Source organism: Euprymna scolopes, chromosome 2 (assembly GCF_053919585.1).
Source record: "Euprymna scolopes isolate OS-2025 chromosome 2, ASM5391958v1, whole genome shotgun sequence".
In the NCBI taxonomy this organism is placed as follows: Eukaryota; Metazoa; Mollusca; class Cephalopoda; order Sepiida; family Sepiolidae; genus Euprymna; species Euprymna scolopes.
Window position 1 is genome coordinate 118,299,227 of NC_136483.1, and position 20,575 is coordinate 118,319,801.

The 20,575-nt window shown below is 34.3% G+C and overlaps 1 protein-coding gene across 2 annotated transcripts in view; it reads right to left on the reverse strand.

The window, feature by feature from the left end:
• Positions 1-20,575, reverse strand: part of LOC145294904 (beta-1,3-galactosyltransferase 5-like) — a 367,928-nt gene that overhangs the window by 165,631 nt on the left and 181,722 nt on the right. Inside the window, exon 2 of one of the 2 annotated variants that reach the window (XM_080141421.1) lies at positions 12,947-13,028. The exons of the other annotated variant lie outside the window; for it this stretch is intronic. The gene's annotated coding sequence lies outside the window, so the exon portion shown is untranslated. The remainder of the gene's footprint in view (positions 1-12,946; positions 13,029-20,575) is intronic. 2 annotated transcript variants of the gene reach the window in all.

Sequence of the window (20,575 nt, forward strand, 5' to 3'; positions counted from 1 at the left end):
ACTTAATTGGTTAGGAGTGAAACCTATATATATATATATATATATATATATATATATATATATATATATATATATATATATATATATATATACATATACTTGCAAAAGTACCCGTCGTTGACTGGGTTCAAATACAGCCTACAGAAAATGGACTCTGATTTATGAAAGTATGATAGGTTATGAAAAGGAAGGGTTGTAAATTTGGGTTGAATTTGGGGGTATCAAAACCAAAGCAAAATATGATGAAAGTAAAAATAAAATAGATAAACCCCATAATTTATTATACCATACCTGTCCACGCTGAAACACTTATCACAATATTCTGTGGATCTATATAAAAAAAACTTGTTAAACTTTGTGACATATTTCCATTCTATTGAGGCCAGGTGCGAACGAACACCCCATAATTTTATTATACCATATTTCTTCAAACTGAAACATAATTATCAAAGTATACTTACGCAGATAGATATGAAAAGTCTTTATTAAAGTTTGTGCCTATTTCCATTCTATGGAGGCCAAGCGCGAACGCAGACCCCACAATTATAATAAACATGTTACATTGAATAAAAATACGAAAAATATATCCAGTTTGGTAGAAAAGTAACTTATCTTACCTTTGATAACATTTATTTTGTTATATATTTGTTTTTTGACAACTTTTTCGAATCTATGTGTACAGTAATACAAACTCAAACATTCATTTTGATTTTAAAAAAATTCATTTTGATTAAAAAAATAGTTTAATTTTAATATTTGTTTATTGTCTTAACTCATATCAAATGTTTTGCTTGTGTTCTGCTTCAAATATTCATAATCTTACATGCATAATTTTCATTTAATTATATTAAATAAACTTCAAGTTTACTACAAATCAAATCGTGTTCCTTCACTTTTTTAAAATGTAATTTATAAGTAATTAAAGAACGCATTCTAATCTTTAAAATCTATAATGCAACGAAATATTCAATTGCTTATAATACTTAAACAAACAACTTGTGTTTTTTTTATTATTTTTTTATTATTAATATTAGATGAGTTTCAGTATAAATCATCGTGTTCTTTATTTCAATCCAATTTTGAAGTTTTGTAACACTGTCTGTAAAAAGTACTGTTCATTATTGACAGTCTAAGAGTTCCACATATCTTGCTTGTTGGGACCTCGGCGATGACGTCATTTTTTCAGCTGGCCGGCCATCTTTATAACGAAGGTCACGCCACCATCCCCCCACCAAAAGGGGCAGCCTGGCATTTTCTCACCCGAAAGGGGGAGCTTGGCAGTTTCTCCCTCCAAAGGAGGGAGCCGGTGTCCCCCCCCAAGGGTGGGGGGGGGCGAAGAGGCCAGGAGGAGGTGACTTTTTTCTTTGGGGGGGGGGAGAAGCCTCCAGGCACCCTCCTCCCTGAAGGTGGGGTTGGGGATTATCTCTCCCTGAAAGGGGGGAGGCCGGCACCAAGCATGTAAATCCAGAGGGGTGACTTTTTTTGTTACCCCTCGGAGTGGGAAGGGGGCCGATCACCCAGGCAACGCCGGGTAACCCCTGCTAGTATATATATATATATATATATATATATATAGAGAGAGAGAGAGAGAGAGAGAGAGAGAGAGAATAATGAAGAGAGAACGAGAAAGAGAGGTGCATAGATAGATTAGATATTATTTTGAATTATATAAAAAATATTTAAATAATTTGCGAATTATAGAGAATAACGAAGTTATTTCGTATGAACTTTGACATTTGGATTCTATGATGGATGGAATTTTACTTGTAAAATAAATAAAAAATTGGCCAGTGCATATTTTTAATGCGAATTATTTCGTACAATACACTTCTTCTCTGTCTGCAGTATTCAATTCTAATTTTGAAATATTTATTGGATTAGCTCTTTCCACAATCTTGCGTGCAGGTGATGATTAGGAATGCGGATGAAACCAAATTTCAACAAGGAATTATTGTGTGACGTGTAGAGGGAAAACAATATCCCCAGGATATCCATTGGAATGGCTCATCCAAATGGGGAAGGGAATAAGATGGTAATTTTAAAAAGTTTTCATCGCGGGTTAATCAGGTTTTACAGGTAAATTACTCTCTCAGAAGCCGTCGCCAGTCATCCATTTTGGTTGAAATATGCTAATTTTTTCGAATCTGCTCCCGACATATTCGACATATATCTTTGTAGGTATATGATCAAGATTTGTCTGCAGCATAATTAGATTACCCTGCACGTCACTATTTGCAGTTCTCTGCTATCACTATTATCGGTCTATTTTTATATGAATGAAATTATAAAAGTTGGGAATCAAATTTTGTAGAATAAAATATAGTTCTTCTTACTTTCACAATGTTTAAAAGCATACTTTTGTGTGAATAGAATGCATTCGCTATATATGTAATTTGTAGTGGTAAAATGTGTTTATGTTGCTATGTGTATCTACAACATCATAGCAAACATCAGCAGCTAACTTGAAGTATTAGTATTCTTTGTAAGCAAAGCGACAATTGTTTTTTTCTCTGAGTGACTTTAATTATAAAAGTTGTTAGGAAGCCTTGAAAAATGTATTAATGCAAAGAGGTTATCAGGTATGCTTACACGGAGGGAAAGCAGTGATACCTGGACAGTGAGGGTTAAGGACATGCGTTGCATGGAGAGACAAGGTATGAGAATGATACAACGTATGCGTAATGTGAATCTTAAAGACAGGTTTATATGTGTATGTTGGTTTTGTCGGTATGTGTATTTATTTGTTCGCCGATCGATATCATAGCGAACATCAGCAGCAGCTAACGTGAAACATTAGTGTTTGTAAACAAGGCGAAAATTGCTTTTCACTCGGCGATTTTGATTATAAAACTAATGGATAAGTTCGGAAGCAACCAGTCGAGAGTACGTCCTCAGCAATCAGTCCGACAGTCTGGGCTATTTTTGAGTAATAGATGATCTTGTTTTTATCGGTCTGGGGTATGGTTCTGTGCAGGTCTTCGAAGACTTCCCTCCCAAGCTTTATGTTCTCTCTAGTGTATTACTAATGACCCACAGTACCTCTACTGGGGAATACTCATTAAGTTGTTGTGAGCTAAAAGGCACATAACTTCTATGTACTAACTTTTCAATTCCTTATATAACTGAAGAGTTCATACTGAAATGACATCAAAGTGACAAACTTGACCTCAGGGGGTCAACTGTGCTTACGCTTGGTGTTGTTTCGTACCAGAGCCTGAACTATTTTAATGCTAGGTGCCCTTGTTTTCCTGTCAGGTGTATGATCCTATGAAGTTCCAGGTGATATATCTTCCCAGGCTTTACTTCCTCGAGCTTAGTTTATTGCTTTATCGCCTGGGGTTCTAACGTTGGTCACTTTTATGGTCCAAAGTGCAATTTTGTTTGTGTGCCAATTTTTTTTTATCTTTATCTGCCGACCTTATGTCACATCTAATTGTGGAGGGAGAGGGATGCATATTTATTGTAGCAATGAAAAATGCATACAGTCACTTTTGACATACAAATAAAGATCAATAATCATTATGGAATTGTTTAAGTGTTTTACTTCATACTTTCGGCCATTTTGTTTCGTTTTTGTGCGAACGAAATTGTCCCGTGGTCTTTATTTATTTAGTTAGTTTTTGATCGATTTAACTAATATGTGTTTTACCGCAATCAGTCAAATCACAAAAGTTCTAACAACAACAACAACAACAACAACAACAATGGAACAGTTGCATGGTTTTTACGTAATCGACCCTTAAATTTTCCAGCGTGATAACCTCTCACGGCAAAATCGAAAAAGTCAAGTAGTTGGACGAATTGTAAACATTTTAAAATATTAATGGACCGACTTGTCTTAACTCATTAGGCAAAATGCATTGGAAAACAAGCCGTGCTGCGAATAATTTCCACAACGCTAACTCCGCAGTTCGTCCATTTTTAAAGATAAAAGTAAAAATGGTGGATGCAACCATTTTGCAGTTATTAGTTCAAGAAATTTAAAGACAGGGGGGGGAGTGAGAAAATCAGAATAGGGAGCAATACACTGTATATATATATATATATATATATATATATATATATATATATATATATAGAGAGAGAGAGAGAGAGAGAGAGAGAGAGTGAGAGAGGAGAGGAGAGAGAAGAGTGAGAGAGGGGCGGTAACACAGAGATAATAAGATATATAGAGGTAAAGAAAAATAGAGACGGAGTGAGCCAGAAAAACAGTAAAAAAATAAAGAAAAGCATTATATAGAAAGATAACTATAACGAAAAAGATACACACACATTATATATATATATATATATATATATATATATATATATATATATATATAATATGAAGCTGAATGTGTGTGTGTGTGTGTGTGTGTGTGTGTGTGTGTGTGGTAACGAATAGGCTCCTATACGGTTGACTATTTAAAAAAAACTGATTACATATAATGATACAAGATGTATTGAGACACAGGAATGGGTATGTTTGATCTGGCAGAACGGTGGTTCATTAAAATTGTGGGGTCTGCGTTCGCGCCTGGTCAACAAAGTATAGAAATAGTCCATTTTCTGTTGGCTGTTTTTGAGCCCAGTCAACGACGGGTATTTTTGCTAGTATATATATATGTATAAATATATAGTTAGAAAGATAGATAGGGGGAGAGTAAAATATAAAGTAAAATAGAGGCAAAAATAAGGAGAGATAAGATCTCTCTCTCTCTCTCTCTCTCTCTATATATATATATATATATATATATATATATATATATATGTATATGTATATATATATATATATATATATATATATATATATATATATATATAGGGTGGAACGATAAATTTGTCGCCCTAAAGAAAATAAGACTACAGCGTTATTTTAAAACTTTTATTGAAAAACATTAAATCAGGTTACTTTATTATGTAGTAGACCTGACATCTATCCAATGTAGCCATCTTCAGTCTCAATCGGCGCCTCGATACGGATCCGAAACTTGGAGCCTGTCTTTTCCACAAACGCAGGCGAGAGCTCGGCAAATACTCAGTGGATGGCGGCGATCAGACTGGTTTTGGTGTTGTTGGAGGTCATGTTGGTGATGTTTTCGGTATATGGCCAAACGAAATAGTCCAGCGGGTTCAGGTCGGGGAATGAGTGGTTCCAGTGAGAGAAAGGTATAAAGTCGTAGCACTTCTTCTGAAGCCAAGCCTTGTGGGCCGGCGCCGAGTCCTCATACCACACCTAGAGTTGCTAGCGGCCATATTCTTGCACCGGGGATCATCATATTTTTCAGCACATCCAGGTACACTTTGGTGCTAACTTTCAAGCCGACTTCGAATATGTGAGGTGGAATGATGTGACCCTCACTTAAAATCACACGGAAAAACCATAACCATGTTTTCATTACCCTGGGCACATCCATGTTCTTTGTAACAATCGAGCGATGCATTTTGATGGTGCTAGCTATGCTGCTGTTTTCATAACTTGAATCGGTAGAGAACATAAGTTGTACAGCGGCGCATTCCGATTTCGCTCGTTGAACATTGTGTCACTTTCAGATGGAAAGCTCCTATCGCTCTTGGGATTTGTATGCAACTGGCTAACTAGTAGATTGTCTGCGACAAAAAAAAAAAAGAAAATCAGTTTTCATCAAACGGAAATGGAATTATGTCTTTTCTATAGCGACAATGTTATCGATCAACCCTGAATATGTGTGTGTGTGTGTGTTGTTTTAGTAAAATATGTTTTTTGAGTTATATTTAACTATTAGTGTATATCAATCCTTTTTGTTTAGTAGCTCAATGTATGTTGAATATAACAACAGAGCATATATAAAAGAATAACAATATAGTTATATTCAAGATCTAAATTTTTCACAAACACACACACACACACATACATATATATGTATGTGTGTGTGTTTGTATACATTATTCTATTCTATTCTCTTCTCTTCTAATCTTCTTCCAATGTTATTTTCTTTTTTTCTATTCTTTCTTCTTCTTCTTCTTTTATATAATAAAACGATAAGGATTTGTCTCCTTTACTTTTTTGTATAGCTTCAAAAATACAGATGACACATAAAAATCCAATATGCTAACACAAGTTTATTTGGTGCAAGTTTTACGGATATTGCGCTTCCGTTTTAACCAGTATTGTATCTTCATATATAAATTCCGACAAAATTCACTCTCGCAACACACACATATAGAGGAGGTAGCACAATACTTACTCCCTCAAGACTTTCTCCTCACACATTCCCGTCAAACACCAAGGCCATTATTTCCTATTAATACATTGCTGCCAAAGGGCGGTATCATTTCTTTTTAATCGTTACTGTATTACTGTATTTTACATTTCATTTACACCGAACAAATGACCGCCCCCTATAACTGACTGCCTGGTAAAGCGATTTAATTGGTTGTTTTCTTTCATTCCGTTAATCCATTAATCTTTCCGTGTTCACCGATTTTCGAACGGTTACATAGTATCTCACCTGATTTCAAACACGTCGTCCCGCTAACCGAATATCGTTACACACATTTATTTATTTTTTTATTTTTATTTTTTTTTGCATAATCGTTGAACGATTCATCCACAAAGTTACATACCAACTGTCACGCGTCTGCAACACCGCCACCAACGGCATACGCTTTCTTCACAAGATCGTGCCGTCACACTTTTATTTTCTAGCGTTACATTCATGCTTAGCGATTACCGATTAGTCGCTTCTCACATTATACATTTGTTCGATAAACAACGCAATTCACCGTTGCCTTTGTCGCCGATACGTAGTCCTTAGAATATTAAGACCTTCACTAACACATTCTTTACTGTTTTCAATGGTAGGCATTCTGAATATGGGGAAGGGGTGTTCTGTAGTACTTGGAACTTGCGTGAGGCGTCTTATATAACATATAAAAATATAGAGAACACTTAAAACTATTAGATAAGACATGGGACCATAAAAGTCTAATTATCATAAACATTACTTGTCGGCGACATATTTGACTGCGATATTCGTTCTTGCTGTACCCGATTACCTCTGAATATCATGTACGGTAATTCTTCCTTTGGTCCTCTGTGACAGATTGACCTTATATATATATATATATATATATATATATATATATATATATATATATATATATATGTGTGTGTGTGTGTGTGTGTGTGTGTGTGTGTGTATTCTTTATACATCTCCCTTATAAAAAAAAAACATATATTGCATAAGCGTACAGAATGAACTCATTTTAAAACGATATTTTAATCAATAAACTGTTATCTTAAAGGCAAAACAACGCACCCTTCATACTAAAAACAGTTCCTCCATTTTTGTTAAATAAATCTATCCTTATGTCTAAGTTACTTATTCATATCAAGACCGTAGTTACAGCCTAAAACAGCAACAATCGGATCGAAGCAATTCTACTCGCCACTGTCCGCCACTCCTAGCAACTAACACGAAGGTTTTAATGTTATTAAAATTGTCGACGACAAATTAAATTCTTGTCGTACTTGATCACACCAAATTCACTTTTAAACCATAACTTTTACTTCGGTTCTCTACGCCACATTGACTATTTTTATGAATGTATTCTTTTATGCAATTAACACATACATTGCAAATTAAATCATCAATATTTTTTTCTTGAATACCCTAAAGAAAATACTATATTGAATAAATGTAGAAAATGAACTCATTTGAAAACGAGATCTTAGTCAACAGACAATACTTCGGCGTTCGTTTCTTAAAATGTTTTCTCTAACAAAAATACTCAAGTAACAACGCATCCATCATAATAAAATACAGTTCCTTTCCATGAAATAGATCTATCCTTATAATGAGTTAATTATTCACATCAACACCACAGTTAACGCCTAAAATAGCACAATCGGTTCGATACAGCAGAGCTCGCTATTGTCCGCCAATACCAGCCACTGCCTACCACTGACCGCCAATGCCTAATAGTTACAGTAATCAACCGAAATTTACTGTCAGTCACTGTATTGACCATTGGTGTCAAGCAGTATCTGCCACTAGATGACATTACCATACAATAGATGACAGTGCACGAATATAAAGGACACGCCATTTCATTTCAAACCAGTTAAATGCGACTCGACACTTCTTATAATCGATAGTGACCGATAATGACCAAACGCAATTAACCGCCTAAAAACGCCAATGACAACAAGTGCTCGTCATTGAAGACAGACAATTTCATTTAAAAGCAGTCCAGTGGAGGCCGATATCAGTCATGGCCGACAGTGAATGCCACGAGCAGACAGTGTCCACTAGTAAAGGCGAGCAACGGTCTCTAAACTGCACTAACCGCCACTGATCATCACTGCCTGTCACAGGCATCTAACGGATGCCATTGCCTAACAATGGCCGAAAGTTAGTTGCTTCCACTAACTGCCACTGTCACACAATGCGGAAGCAAAATGATTTACTGTGGGACAGACACTAGTGTTCTCTAGCAACTGTAATTTAATTTGTTTACGGAAGGGGACTTCATCGAAGCTGTTCTGATTCTAACGAGCAACGTGGGGAAAGATAGATAGATAGATAGATAGATAGAGAGAGAGAGAGAGAGAGAGAGAGAGAGAGAGAGAGGGCGAGAGGGAGAGTTCAGGCGGGCGCGCTAGAGAGAGAAAGCATAAAAGGCGAGCGATGTAAATGTCATGGTAAAACTAACCCCATGACAGAACGGACAGTACGGACGGAATCACATATTAAGTTTCGTGGACGCGTCTAAAAATGTTATTTCAAGATTAAAATTGACAAACCAAATAAACTGACATTTCAAATAATAAAATGTCGACATTTCGAGTGGTCGTAAGAATAAAGAGGGAAAAAAAGAAACAAACAAGCGTGACAGGCCAACAACCATGCTATTTTAACATGAAGCCTTATAAATCGACCGTGGATGCAACTAAATGACAATATTCATAGATATTGATGCAAATGCGATGCGTTGTGTGTGTAAATTACTGGGTGGTGAGGGGGGCGATCTTTAAGTGGCTTAAAGTTGTTTATTATATCGAAACAAAGTTGAAAAAAAAGGTAAAATAATATTTTTTTAGATTATTTTTATTCAACAAAAAAAATGATGTTTCGTTCTTTTCCGCCATTTTTATAGTCCTTTATAAATTCATCCTGCAAAGAAAATTTTCTTTATCCATAAAGAATTTCTCTAAGTGCTTTTTAATGTCTTTTAGCAAAAGAGGGCGTTTCTATTGAAGAGGATTTTAAAGAGCGAATTGAAGCGGATTCAGAAAATGTAATATTTACTGAATAAAACAAGTGAATAAATAGTTTCAGGGAAGTTTATCAAGTGCGATGTTATATATATATATATATATATATATATATATATATATATATATATATATATATATATATAGTAATTTATAAAATATATATGGCGATTAAGCTACACTGAATATTCTGCGTTTCATCCAACTATAAGATTCGTCAGGCTTATGCGCGAATCCTATAGTTGGATGAAACGCAGAATATTCAGTGTAGCTTAATCGCCATATATATTTTATAAATTACTAACTAGCTCTACCTACGTATTGAGCACTTTTGAAGTAAATACTTAAAGTTTACGCATAAATCTATACTTTCGTATATTAAATTTATGTGAATAAATGAAGTAGTTATATACTAACGCGGGTAGAACCTTGACCTCTCGTAAAACGAGCTAAAATATATTTTAATTCATGAAGGTTTCGTATTACAGAGCCAAATCTCTATGCATGCGTATATATATATGTTTCAAATATTTTGCCTACTAAACTCCTCTGTCAGTTTTATATTGGGATTTAGCCGGGGAAAATCGGTGCGAAAGTATGAAAATTTAAGTAATGGAGTTTGCTAGGTAAAGGTCGAACGACGGCAATACGAATATGCATGCGTAACGTAATAGCTATTAATTCATGTTTTCATTTTCAGCTTTGCAGCAAACGTCTTCATAGCTCAGACATTAACGTCAAAGGAAAAAGTAAATCATAAGCTAAACGTTTTGGTTTTGAATCACGGTTGTGGCTCCCGAGTCATTTTTTTTTTAACTTTCAAATCATTACTATATATTGAGTCCAATCTAATGTAATAAATAAGAAATCTGTATAAATCAAAATATCATATTTAAGCGTATTTTACGACCGGACAATGATGGGCGGTCAGCTAATATATATATATATATATATATATATATATATATATATATATATATATATATATATATATATATATATACAGAGAGAGAGACAGACAGACAGACAGAGAGAGAGATAGAGAGAATCGAAACCAAAACATTTAGCGCTCCAGCCGCGTTTCATACCGTTTGAGCTATCGACAGAAATATTGAACATTAAACCACTTCAAGTTATGAATGAATTTGTGTATGCGCAAAAGTAAAAAAAATATGTCAAAATGGACATTTTGCATTTCACGTTGTCGACATATTTCTGTACGCGTTATTCATCTAGCCAAACAAAAATTCTACTCCTTTTAAGCCATTTATTCATGATTACTATTTTCTGTTATTTTCAGCGTTATGTTTCTAGTACTTTGAGAGTTTAACGGTTAAATATTTTCACACAGACGTGCATACATCTGCTGTTTCATATATATATATATATATATATATATATATATATATATATATATATATATATGTTGTATATATGTGTGTGCGTGTGTGTGTTCATTTATTTGTAAACATATAATAAGTTGGTATAATATATTGTGTATAGATTTTCAGTGTTTACTTCAACAGTGTTCAATACATGGGTAGAGCTTTATAATAAAGTATGAAAATATGTTAGTGACAACCAATCTGCACAGAGATCTTCGTGTTTCATCCCACAGGGAATCTTCAGGCTAAGTGCACTGATTTTTATTAATGATTGTTTTTATATAACCAAGTCATGTTTTGTCTAGCTAACTAATGAATCAGATTCGTTATTTCCCCCAACTCAGCAAAAAAAGAAATAGAAACGAAATTATTCCAATCACGCACGTATTGAAACAAACCTCACCTGTTCATTCGACACATTCACAAAACAAATTAAAAAGAAAATATCAACTGCGCTTTTATTTGAGAAACCCTCGGTCATTGGCTAATGAAAACAGTAACCCCCGAGATGAGGATACCAACGAATCTGATTGGTTAGTGTTATGGTGTAAGTTGATATACCTATATTGAAAATAAACGGATTACTCAGACACAATAAATACAGTTACAACTAAGCGTCGTGCCAGTTAGTGATGCAGTTATCGCCATAGAGTCGAACGCTTAATTTCTGTTACATGTTTTTGTAATATTTTCTTCTAAATTATACCATTATGTTTATCTTGGTTATTGCTGGCCCTTCAGGGCCACAACACTGGCGACGAGGATTCGAAGCCTAATCTCATCACGCTGGCGCTGAGGGTTTTTTCGAATTATTTTACTCTTTTCCATTTCAAACAAGGCATATTGCCACTTTGAACTTTAAACGCATTTTGGGATTGTGTCTAACAAGAGACTGGGGGGGGTGAGCAGCAAGATATGTGTTCCCCTTACATTTACACTTTTGCAGCTTAGCACTTACAGAAGTAGGTAATAGAGAGCGAATTTCAAAGTCTAGGAGTCCGTGGGAATAAACTATCAGAATAGAAGGCTACCCGACATGTAGGGGTCTCAACGGTGAACAGGTTGAATTTTGCTTCCTAAATCTGTGTCGCACAACATTGATAGCAAGGATTCGAAAAAATACGTCTCACAACACTGGAGAGAGGATATTCGGGCCTATCCGATCCGACATTTTTTTTCGACCGTATAGCGCACAACATGGCGGATTTTTTAACAAACAAAAACGAGTTTAGTGTTATTGGAGCAAAAAGTTAAAATCATTGATTTTTAAGAAGCAAAACGTGTAAATTATGAAAAAATTCAACGTTGTAAAAAAGGATTGATGGAAAAAATGATCGTTTTCAATATTGGAAAAAGTAAGTCGTCCAACCACGAAGGAAAAAACGAGATAAACAAATAAGCTTGTGACATGGAAAAGGGAATGGAAGAATTTAAGACTAAATTATATTTTAAGTGCTTGTTAATCTTTGGACTGATGAAGAACATTTGATTCTTCGGAAAATGAAACAGTACGGAGTTCAAAACGAACACGTTTACAATATCCGTGTAAAAATAAAACAAATAAAGTATAGAATACAGAATATTGTTAATGTTTATTCTTATTAACGACTTCATTGAATTGGTAAAATAAACCAAATGGTTATTATTAGTGTTCGAATTTAGATATATTACTAAAATATGCGCATAATTTTTTTCGTAAATAAATTATTATCATTACTGATAATTTATTGGTAGCGTAAGCGATGGATTTTCTTCTAAAACCTATGTGACCAGATGGATGAAATCCGGAAATTTATGTATGCTCGTTGATATAGCATTTATAGGGACTTCATTTTCCTCATTTTTTGTGTTAATTGCCGGCGGATTTGCGGTAGAATGCTAGCCTACGGAGTAGGTTCGAATCTTGGGAGGGCAGTAATTACCATTTTCTACACTGATGGTTGTGTAAATATGAAACACTTATGTCTGCAGATATAAAAATAATTGTTAATATTTATTCCAAAATATTATATATATATATATATATATATATCCGTATATATATATATATATATATATATATATATATATATATATATCCGTATGTATTTTTTAGAAATTAATAGAGTATGTATAATAAATGTAAAATCATATATTAATATGAAATAGATGTTATTTAGGTCAACTGAGGTTTCAATATAATGGCGATGACACAAATGAATCCCAAAAAAGAAATGTCTGTCAAAAAAAGAGCGTTTTTTATGTTGTTTTTATTATTAACCTGTGTTTGCGTACCTTCAAGGTCACAACTTTACGCAATTTTCATTCAATATCAAGTACTTACGTAGCAGTTCATAATTGCATTTGTCTCCTTCCAACCATGATGAATTTTCATCTTCATATACCAAACGATATAAGAGACTCACCTGAAAATAAACAAAATAAATTAGAATAAAATGCATTTAAATATCTGAATTTTTTATAAAATCAAGCAATAATAGCAACAACTACTACTACTGCAATTACTACTACTACTACTACTACTACTACTAATAATAATAATAATAATAATAATAATAATAATAAGAAGAAGAAGAAGAAGAAGAAGAAGAAGAAGAAGAAGAATCCCATCCATAAGACAACTGAGACAAGCATAGGGAGTGTGGATGGCTTACGTAAGCCGTAGTGAAGGCAACAACTCTAAGGAAAGCAAATCCCTGATATAAACCAACCTTGTAAATGGGATGTTGATTTCTGTCGAGACTCAACGTCATCTTATGATTATGGATTTGGTCTTTAGCTTTGGTTAGCAAGTCTTCTAGAGACGATATCTTAACAAAAATTCTAACGAAGGAAAACATTACACACAAGCCATTCCTTGTATTATTCTACACGATTTTTCTAAAATTAGCAAACCGAAAACGACGTAAATGGATCCGGAATGCCAAGTGAGGGTCTCTCGTCTGGCAGGGGGAAAAACAAGGCTTTCCAGCTAAACCCTCAAAACACTAATATTATACCAAATGGATGTTATTTAAAGAATGATAATCTTAAAAGACGATATAGAAAACGAAACACCGAAATTGAAACGAGCTATGGTCGTTTGAATTAACAGAACTGAATATGATTGGACGACCTCATGTGATTAGAACGGATAAAGTGTCATCTGCTATTGAACTTGAAAAAATGAACAATTGAGAAAGAAGATTTAGGTTAGCTTATGAGTATCGATCAGCTTAATGTGGTTGAAGAATAACCGGAGGTTGAGTCTGAAAACAAAAATATTGTAACTGATTGTAATCAACCTGTTTCCATAGAAGCAATCGTAAAACGTATGACAGAACATGGGATGCCAAAAATATATATTAATATTTTTAGATTGTAAGACAAAACGCTGAGAGCTGATAATTTAGAACCGCCGCGGAATCTGCGATTTGTAAATAGGATTAAACTTAAAATTGTCACCAAAATGTGAATGAAGTTGTGCCATTTTTATTCGTAAATCATCTTGATAACGTTATTAAAGCTTTTGCCAATATTATGTTAAAGCTATTCGGAATAGTAAACCGGAAATAGAAATAAGTCCTGGTCGCGAAAATGTTTAAATGGTAAAATAAAACAACTTAGAAAACATTTAAGTAAAGTACAAGCTGTCGGAAATGACAAAGTAAAAAGTCAGGCTACGTGGAAAAAGCATTTAAGAAATTATTGTTACTCTGATTGCAGGGAACACCATTCCTCTTCTTCCTTTTTTTTTTTTTTTTTTTTTGCTAAAATGACGCCACAAGTACTTCTAGTGAGTAAGAATTAAGCTGAAGATGAAAAAGAAAAGGAAAATGAAAAAGCAGCAGTAGCAACAGCAGAAGAAAGGGCGAAGAAAAATGTGTAATATAATATAATCAATATTAATGTCAGTAATAAAATTGGCTAAGAACAGGCGGCCTAAAATCTAAGAATCCGGAATTTATTGTCGATGACCGATCCCAATATATTCAGACCAATTATTACATGAAAAATATCTTGAAAGAAAATGGCAAACCAACATGCCGGCTATGCAATAAACCACAAGGGACAATAGACATCATTTGAGACTTTAGAATTAGCCGAAACGGAATACATAAAAAGTATAACAACGTAATCACAGAACATTTATCGGTGGGTAATATGGAAGCGCATTTGCATCAAAAGCAAAATCGAAAACTAATATTACGAATATGAACAATTCACAGAGTCAAACAACAATAAAGCTCTTATACTCTGTGACATGCCGATCCAAAACTGATAGAAACACAATAAGAAAACAAGAATGGCGATTCTTAAAAATCTATGCCTTTTCTGCTGAAAATGCAATTTCATACTTAAACGTAACAGAACAATGAAAAGACAATTTTATATGTAAAACCTGACAGAGAAAAGAAATGACCATTTTGGCCTTCTAGCTAGTATCAAAGTGTAGTATCACACTCCCCATTTAATTCAAATGTAATTGAGCAAAGAATTACATTTAAATTAAATCAATTATTTAATAATTGGGGATAATTTAGAAGAACAAATATGGTATTGTGGTGATTGTAATGGTTCTGACTAAGAATAGATTAGACAGAGGATTATAACATTAGACTCCCCACACAGTTGAAAGCCTTGCGCCTTATTTGTTCAATTCGTAGAAATGTAGAAAGTGGGCGTTAGGTTTACTTTCGGTAGCTTCGTAACTCTTGCTTCCTCTATTTAGTCCTTTCGTTCTCAAATTCCACGTTTCTGGCAAAGGAGGAGAATTACCGTTTCCTGGATGAAATATATTCATATAATATTTATCATTGGCTACTTTTTAACCATGAAGTGGTATTCTTTGAACTCTTTTTATAAAGAGACTTCATTCCTTGTACGGAGCGGTTTTCATTTAAAAAAAAATCGTATTTTACCTCATATCAAATAAATAATTCAAAGTGTAATATCTGATGCAATCCACCTTTTCTATCCCAGGGAGAAATTCTTTTAAACGGAGGCAATTTCTATTTTCTCCCAACCCAGAGTGTTTCTTTTGGAGAAGCTGGATTTTCTTCATATTAAAAATCTATATTGTCTTACATTTTCCTGAGAGGCAGAAAAATAGGGGCATGGCTATTTCAAATTTATGCATGACAAATCGCCGAAAATACTATTTTAAACGTAAGCGTTACACGCCAACTAAGATGATATTTAAAAGGTAATAGTTACAGACCAACGAACATGATATTTGGAACGCAAGCGCTACATACCAGGTAACATGATATTCCAAACTTAAGCGTTACAGAATAAAAAATATGAATTTCAAACTTAAGCGTTACAGATCAACAGACATGACGTAATGAATATGTATATATCTCGGAGTTCTTCATAAGAATATGATTGGCTGATTAAATATCGAATGGTAGACCAGTTTGAGTCTACAAGCCGAAAGATTTCGAAAGATAAGCCAAACGTCTCACGCTTAAGCATATACCAGTTCTGACTACGGACACCCGTGCAGTAAGGCGATTTACTAGATTATTGCGCCAATACTGTAGACAAGACTATGCAGCTACTTCAAATATATCCCTTTCGTGACAAATATCAAAACATGATATTTCAAACTTAAGCATTACAAAACAACAAACATATTTCAAACTTAAACGTTAGAGACCAACAAACACGGTATTTCAACTTAAAGTATGATAGATCAACGACATGATATTTCAAATCAAAGCGGCGTAGCTATTGCAAATTTTTGCATTTAAAAATTAAACATGCCAAATCAACAGAAAGGCACCTATATCAAACTTGATCTACTGACAAATTGTTTTTTTTTTAACTTATACTTAGAAATACGGGCTGGGGTGATTGGCCGTGTGATCAGAGTATAATGTCTGTTCAGTCCTTGGTTTGAAGAAGGCTATATGGGGAAGTTGGAGATGTTTCACATTAAAAATCGATCTTTTGTCTAACTTTGCACTCGTGGGGAGGCAATCAAATAGGGATAATGAGAGTAGGAAATGGTTAATTTTTCACTTAGTCGAGTATTTGAGAGGGGGGGGACCATAATTGATAGCAGTACCGTACAGAGAGGAAGGATAAGGGAGGTTTACCCGGTCAACAGATTAGGCAGGGGAGGCATCCAATGCTATATGAGTCTTTTGGGGGCATACAATTAAGCAGTTGCCCATGAGCATCATCAGAACCTTGCACGATACTAATCGAAGTGAAGGTGAGGTTCATGGACATATTTATTGCGTGTGCTCCTGTATTACTTTATGGTCTGTTAAAACGCAATTAGCTGTGATCGGGTGATTACTAAGAGAGCATGCGTGCGTGAGATGCGTATATCCGTTTCAGACTCTGATTAGCGTAAACAATATCATGAACCAGGTAATGGTTCTGTCCTTTCCAGTGCATCTATATATATATATATATATATATATATATATATATATATATATATATATATATATATATATATATATATAACTTGTTTATTTCGAAACGTAATCGTTTTTCGTCCATTTTTATTGTAATGTAATCTTCGATGTCTTTTCCGTAGTGAATTAGTGGATGTCTAATGTTTATTATGCTTCATACCATTACATCGGGTTTTTTTTTATTTCACGAAGTCAGCCTAAGATTATAATTTGTATTTATTGTTTACTCCTTCTCATTCACGCATATTGCCACTTGAACGTAGGGGGCTACTGTTTGGGATCATGTCTAAAAGTTAACTGCGGGGAGTTAAGTAGAAAGATGTTTATTCACATTACGTTTAAACTTTCGCATGTGAGTACAGTTATGGAAGCAGGAAACAGCGAATTCCAAAGTTATCAATCAGAGGAAAGAAACAATTAGGGTAAAAGGTTTTCCCGCATGTAGGGACCTCAACAGTCAAGTGGAAGATTTTACTGATTGTTTGGTGTAGTGGGGAGTATGCACGTCAAGTAGGCACAAATGCTATGAGTTCATCGGAGCAGATTCTATTAAAGTACTTGTAAAACAGGCACGGAGACGCAACATTCTGGCGATAAAACAGAGATTGGAACCTGGCCGACGGTGCAGGATCTATTAGATTTGAAACACTTTTTTGAGGGATCCTGTCTACGAGTGAGAGACAAGTGTAGATGTACCAGCCCAGATATATTAACAATACCCCTTGCATGAGCAAATGGTGGCTTTGAAGAGGTATAGGATAGTCTCAGATATTAGTAATTTTCTAGCATGGTAGACGGTGCCCACCTTCTTTGCAACAGCCTTGGCAATGTGATGATGTTCTAATTCATATTGATTCTAAATGTTAAACCGAGGAGTATGGATGATGAGTTCTCAGTTTTATGATTCTTTTTGTAGTTTTTATCAAATAATATTTATATATTTTTATCAAATAATATTTATATATTTTTATCAAATAATATTTTTATATTTTTATCAAATAATATTTATATATTTTTATCAAATGATATTTATATATTTTTATCAAATAATATTTTTATATTTTTATCAAATGATATTTATATATTTTTATCAAATAATATTTATATATTTTTATCAAATGATATTTATAGATTTTTATTAAATAATATTTATATATTTTTATCAAATAATATTTATATATTTTTATCAAATAATATTTTTATATTTTTATCAAATGATATTTATATATTTTTATCAAATAATATTTATATATTTTTATCAAATAATATTTATATATTTTTATTAAATAATATTTATATATTTTTATCAAATAATATTTATATATATTTTAGGTTTTCATATTATGCCATATTTTGGTTGTTTTTTTTTCATCATTTTCTGTTAGGTTGGAAAAGAACTATGAGTAAGCTATCCAGTTTTGTGAGTATTTGATCATTTCGAGTGATTTATTAGATAGCCCGCACGTGTGCATTTTAGATTACCACTGATAATTATTTGTTTTCGATTTTAGAAGTGTTCAATACGAGAAAAAGGGAAACAATTCGGAATTGTAATAATTTTCAACGAAACTTATTATGCAATGTTTTTATCGGGACACTTTTCCGTTGCCTCGGAAATATGAGGAAACCAATAAACTTCTGTAACCATCCCTGAATCCCATGCCATATTTCCGTTATATGCAACGCCTGCCTTACAGCAACACCAATAAAATAATAATAATAATAATAATAATAATAATAATAATAATAATAATAATAATAATAGCTACCTCCACCAAAAAGACAATTGCGTCTACACTGGATGACGCCACATCAAAGAGTCTTGAAGGATCCGGAAAACCCGAGGAGAGAGAGCATGGACCAAACTTTTACTGGAAAAAAATTGCAGAAAGCATTGTGTTCTTGTAGAGGCATTTTGCAACTCTCAACCCCCAGGAAATACCTATGACTATTGTTAGTGAGAGATGAAAGGTAAGCGGATCTTGCGATAACGTGAAGCTATCTGCGCTGGTTATCGAGAAGTGGAAAACACCGGGAATCTTGTGAGACCTGGTGTCAGCCAAATTCCAGGAAAGACAACACATTGTTACCAGTGAGTGATTGCTGGTGATGGCCAGTGTGAGAAAACCTAGTGATTGAATAATAATAATAATAAGAAGAAGAAGAAGAAGAAGAAGAAGAAGAAGAAGAAGAAGAAGAAGAAGAAGAAGGAGAAGAAATTCCAAAATAATATACTCTCAAAAACACAAGGGCCAAAAGATCTAATAAATGGGCACTAAAAACCCCCATCTTAAAAAAAAAAGTTAGTTCTTTTTAATTCTTCTTTGTTTTTACTTTTTTCTTTTTTTTTCTGTCTTTATATTATATGGGAGTTGTTGTGACAGAGGGATAGAGAGATGGGAAGACAAAGATAGAGGAATAGAAAAAGAAAACATTATTACTATTGGCTCACATGGAGCTTTCACATAAGTCAATAAACGATCTGATTGGAAACCTGTGATGTTCTCTGGAGGCTGAGTGACAACAAGTCTCCCCAGAGGTCCAGTTCTCTTCACCTCCTTCGATAGCATTTGCAAATGAATTTGCATCATCGCAACAGCCTCTTACCATTGATTTCTCGCTGGCAGTGGCATTGGTTTATACTGGAATTTGAGTGGCACTAAGTCTCCCCAAAGTCCCAGTTCTCTTTGTGCTTGTCCAACCGAGGTCTGGCTGGCGGTCTCTCTTCGGTCTTTCAGTCCTTCTTGACCCTTCTCAGCTCTTTGGTGTCACTTTTTTATTGGGAGGAGCGGTGGTGAAACTATGGGGGATGCCTGATGGGGGTGTAGAACTTGTAGATATGCAGCTTCGGTGCTCTTCATTCTCTGTAACGCTTATTCGTTATATTGTCTTCTTGTATTATTCTCCGCATTCAAGGGGTTTCTAAAATATTTCAGTCGTTTTCATTATCGTTAGTCGTTGTACTTTTGCAGTTATTCCAATTTCTGACATTCTTTTTTCGAAGTTTTTCGGAATTGTTCCTAGTGCCCCTACTATTATCGGTACTATTTTGATTTTCTTCATCCAAATCCCTTTTAACTCTCTGGCTAGCTCTGTGTATTTGCTTTGTTTCTCCTTTTCTTTCATACTCACCCTGTGGTCAGCTGGGACAGCAAAGTCTACGATTTGACAGAGTCTTCTTGCTTGGATGGGTTTGTCCGTCTGTATGTCCATGTCCCATAGGATTTTGTGGTTCTCGTTTTCGAGTGCTGTTGCGGGTTTATGCTTGTACCATTTGTCTGTACGCTACAAAATGCAGTCGTTTGCTCAATTCCTAGTGCACCGCCCTCCCCACTTGGTCATGCCTGTTTTTGTATTTCTTTTGGGCCAGTTTGCTGCATTCACTTACTATATGGTTTATCATTTCGTCTCTTTGTCCACAGAGTCTGCATTTGCTGTTTTCTTGTGTTTTATCGATTCTTGCTTTGATATGGTTGGTTCTTATCGAGTTATCTTGTGCTGCAGTTATTAGAGATTCAGTTTCTCGGTTTATATGTCCT